General features: G+C 46.3%; 1 non-coding gene across 1 annotated transcript; it reads left to right on the plus strand.

Moving 5' to 3' along the window:
• The first annotated feature begins 4,278 nt into the window (after nt 1-4,278).
• Nucleotides 4,279-4,350, plus strand: Trnap-agg (transfer RNA proline (anticodon AGG)). Its single transcript has one exon. It is a non-coding gene; the product is annotated as a tRNA-Pro (tRNA).
• Nucleotides 4,351-5,133: the final 783 nt, after the last annotated feature.

The raw sequence follows: 5,133 nt of genomic DNA on the forward strand, positions 1-5,133 counted from the left end.
GTGTAGTGTATTATTGGACAAAGTGAAGTACAGACGCGGCCGCAGCGGAGGTGAATTTGATCACGTAGCTAAGTATAGCCACGATACAGTACAAAGTAGAGCCCGTTGTTGCCTGTAGTGCAAGAGTGGAAAGTGATGCAGAAACCTTCGCTGTACCCACGACAGGTCGCTGTTAATATCATTAAATTTGAAAGTGAGAAGAAGAAAGAGGTGACAGTGTTGAAATACACTCCTGGAAATTGAAATAAGAACACCGTGAATTCATTGTCCCAGGAAGGGGAAACTTTATTGACACATTCCTGGGGTCAGATACATCACATGATCACACTGACAGAACCACAGGCACATAGACACAGGCAACAGAGCATGCACAATGTCGGCACTAGTACAGTGTATATCCACCTTTCGCAGCAATGCAGGCTGCTATTCTCCCATGGAGACGATCGTAGAGATGCTGGATGTAGTCCTGTGGAACGGCTTGCCATGCCATTTCCACCTGGCGCCTCAGTTGGACCAGCGTTCGTGCTGGACGTGCAGACCGCGTGAGACGACGCTTCATCCAGTCCCAAACATGCTCAACGGGGGACAGATCCGGAGATCTTGCTGGCCAGGGTAGTTGACTTACACCTTCTAGAGCACGTTGTGTGGCACGGGATACATGCGGACGTGCATTGTCCTGTTGGAACAGCAAGTTCCCTTGCCGGTCTAGGAATGGTAGAACGATGGGTTCGATGACGGTTTGGATGTACCGTGCACTATTCAGTGTCCACTCGACGATCACCAGTGGTGTACGGCCAGTGTAGGAGATCGCTCCCCACACCATGATGCCGGGTGTTGGCCCTGTGTGCCTCGGTCGTATGCAGTCCTGATTGTGGCGCTCACCTGCACGGCGCCAAACACGCATACGACCATCATTGGCACCAAGGCAGAAGCGACTCTCATCGCTGAAGACGACACGTCTCCATTCGTCCCTCCATTCACGCCTGTCGCGACACCACTGGAGGCGGGCTGCACGATGTTGGGGCGTGAGCGGAAGACGGCCTAACGGTGTGCGGGACCGTGGCCCAGCTTCATGTAGACGGTTGCGAATGGTCCTCGCCGATACCCCAGGAGCAACAGTGTCCCTAATTTGCTGGGAAGTGGCGGTGCGGTCCCCTACGGCACTGCGTAGGATCCTACGGTCTTGGCGTGCATCCGTGCGTCGCTGCGGTCCGGTCCCAGGTCGACGGGCACGTGCACCTTCCGCCGACCACTGGCGACAACATCGATGTACTGTGGAGACCTCACGCCCCACGTGTTGAGCAATTCGGCGGTACGTCCACCCGGCCTCCCGCATGCCCACTATACGCCCTCGCTCAAAGTCTGTCAACTGCACATACAGTTCACGTCCACGCTGTCGCGGCATGCTACCAGTGTTAAAGACGGCGATGGAGCTCCGTATGGCACGGCAAACTGGCTGACACTGACGGCGGCAGTGCACAAATGCTGCGCAGCTAGCGCCATTCGATGGCCAACACCGCGGTTCCTGGTGTGTCCGCTGTGCCGTGCGTGTGATCATTGCTTGTACAGCCCTCTCGCAGTGTCCGTAGCAAGTATGGTGGGTCTGACACACCGGTGTCAATGTGTTCTTTTTTCCATTTCCAGGAGTGTAAATGATGTACCATGCAAGCAAAATGTTAACGTTGAGTAAGTCTATGGTTTATAAAGTATGACAGGGGAAACACGACACTGAACGGAGTGGGATTTAAATATCTATTCCAAAGAACAGCAACTAAGTTCATACAATAAATGTCGCTTTGACATACAAGGTGAACCTTAATAAAACCGAGAAATTGCGGGGCCGATCTTTGACTAGAAATTAAGTAAAAAAGGTTCTGTGAACACGGGTCCGGAAATGCATCGTTGCCACAGTAGATGTCGCTGACAAATGAGTTTCTCTAGCCACGTGCCGGTGTGTTCCTTGTGTGTTGCACGCTTTGTGAGTGACACCGGGCGCTGAAGACCTTGCTGTCGTGCGCTCACAAACCCCTCTACTACTACTACTACTACTGTGAGTGACACAGCGTACTGTAAGCAGCAGAATGGTGAAGTATTCATGTCTAGAACAAAGCGGGATGATGTTTATGTACGGCCAAGCGTATAGAAACGTTCGAGAGGCAGCACGGCTACACTCAGACACTAACCACGTAGCACAACTTATCACTACCTTTTTGGGGCGTTTGTGTGATCACGAGTCCTTTCAGACAGACAGATGAACGTGCAGGGAGGTGGCGGATTGTGCATACACCAGCTTCGGAGGATGGAGTTCAACAGTATATTCTGTGATACCTAGTCCTGACTCATAGCACCTCCTCGTGTGATTCCCTGGGAGCTAATGCGAGAATTTACTGCAACAGCTGCAAGAACATTAATTTTCCTTCTTCTGTCGTCACTTGTTTCCCTCTGTTACGTTGTCTAGGTGTTACTGCACTATCACTTTCACATGACTGGTTGAGGAGGTTCATAAATAATTGTCGAGATGGTAGACACCTGTTAGGATATCTTGCCCCATACACCGTACAAGAACGAACTGGATTCTGCATGTACTTTATACACCACCAGCATGTCAATTTTCCTGCGTTGGTAAATACCATCGTCCACTCACGACTTGCTGTTTAGACCGCCACACACTGATTAGCAAGTCGCAATGCACTCAAGTACTGTAAGTACACGTAACAAAATCGTTCCTAGTAGCCAGGCGGGTTGAACGACACAAACAAGCGTCAGTGTGCAAACTTTTCAAATTACGATATCTCGTAAACACCTCGCACTAGAATCCTGCAACAAACACCGAGGACTCTCTTATTTATCCCACTTTTATTATGACACTGTCAATAGGCATTGTTAAACTAAAAATAGTTTGCACAAAAAATACTTTCTAAGTACTATTACAATCTGTTTACTGGCTAACAACACGAGCCCCAGAATACCAGTCCATTCTGTGAAAACAACACATCAACAGCAGTTTCCATTTCCGCAACATCTGCGGTGCACGTTTTAGGTGATTCACCCTGTGTATATATTAGAAATTGGTTCTTCTTATAGAAAGCAGTCGTCAATAAAACATTATTCACTAAAAGCAGATTACAGCAGTAACACGAACTTCTTCAAATGTATGAGAGCTGTGGAGAAGTAGTTCGTGTTACTGCTGTAAGCTGCTTTTAGTTAATAATGTTTTATTGACGAATGCTTTCTATAAGAAGAACCAATTTCTAATCGATGTAAAAATACACTAGAATAAAAACATTTTGGTCGGATAGTTTGAAACACAAGACATCTTATGCAAGATAACATTTCTTTTGGTCAAGAAAATTTACCTCAAAAGATTCAATGCGTATTACCAGAGGAAGGCACTGAACCTCATCAAACGTGCAGAAACCATCCGGTTTGTATGTAAATTTTCTTGAACGAGAAAACTGGTAGCTTGGGTATGACGTTTTACGTGATCTATCGTCCAAAGGTTTTTATTACAAGTTATTAGTACATCGACTTGAAAATGGTATTTGTTACCGAAACTAGTGATCAATAGTACAGTGCTTATTAAAACCAAATGATGGTGTCAGTTTCTTCAGATAAGGATAAAAGTTTTTAAGCAATAAATTGTTATAAATATTAAAGTATATTTTTTTGAAAAAAATTGCAGCTTTCGTCGCACTTAAACGGACCATGATAAAAGTTATTTTGTCTATGGTATTTGGTTATAATAGGTACCAAAGTTAAGAAGTCATGTGCGAATAAGGATACAGTCTCCAAAACGGTACACCGCATTATACGCCGGATGGTTCTGCCGCCTTGGGCAATTGTTCAGTTAACTTTGCAGGGTAACAGCTGTGTCGTTGCCGAGCGCAGGCGTTGCGACCTACGGAGACGAACGGTGTGGACATTCCTTGGCGTTCCGGAGGTTAGGATAACTTGATGACGAAGAGGAAACAGAAGGAAAGAAAGATAAACAAAGGATGCAACTTTTTAGGGGCACAACATAGTGTAAATATTTTATTTGTGTAGATAAACTTGACTGGCTTTCACTGCAATATTGCTATATCATATGGTTAATGCCTCCTTCTCTGAAGTAGGGACTGTCAGGCTCAGTACGACATACCATAGTAGCGTCGCCCGTCGCAGCTGAGTTGGCAGCCAGTGTTGGCGACCGCAGCAGCAGCAATAGCGTGCCGCCTGTTGCACGGAAGTAGGTCATGCTTTACGAGCTTTCTATATCACGCAAAATGTGCTTTCCACGGTGGCTCGTTGGTCTAGGGGTATGATTCTCGCTTAGGGTGCGAGAGGTCCCGGGTTCAAATCCCGGACGAGCCCGAATTTTTATACTTTGTTCCTGTTCTCTTAAGAGAAAAACTTGAAGCATTTAGGTGTTCGGTAAGCTGCGTCCAGTGAGTATCCAGAAGACTGCGTAAGCGTTGGGAAGCAGGTAACGTAAGAGTTCATTGATCAGCCGACATTCAGGCCATGAGCGACGGAGCTAAAACATGTAACACAATTCCCTGTCGTTGCAGCTGCAGTGCCACTGACTGCTATCATACATTTTTTGCTCCAGTACACTTACATTGTAATTGCTTAGTGATTCCTAAGGCAAACTGATTTTCGAGATTGAATGCCTATCAGTGGAAAAAAAACACCCTTCCACAAAATTCATTTGGTGATACAGTTCTCCCACCAATACTTCATTCATTTCTAATTCATGCATTGCTATTACAGCCGGCCGAAGTGGCCGTGCGGTTCTGGGCGCTGCAGTCTGGAACCGAGCGACCGCTACGGTCGCAGCTTCAAATCCTGCCTCGGGCATGGATGTGTGTGATGTCCTTAGGTTAGTTAGGTTTAATTAGTTTTAAGATCTAGGCGACTGATGACCTCAGAAGTTAAGTTGCGTAGTGCTCAGAGCCAACCATTGCTATTACGCGCTGCCTAAGTTTGTAAAGTGGCTCACAACATTCACAGTTCGATTGGATTTATCCAGAAAAAATGGTCTGAAATAATATTTATAAACGTCGCAAAAACTTTTAATTTCTAAACCTCATCAGTTGTAGCGCAGTTCAGATTTTTATGGCTAAAAGATAATCTGCCGACGAACTATTGTACATT

This window comes from Schistocerca serialis, chromosome 2 (genome assembly GCF_023864345.2).
Source record: "Schistocerca serialis cubense isolate TAMUIC-IGC-003099 chromosome 2, iqSchSeri2.2, whole genome shotgun sequence".
Taxonomy (NCBI): Eukaryota; Metazoa; Arthropoda; class Insecta; order Orthoptera; family Acrididae; genus Schistocerca; species Schistocerca serialis.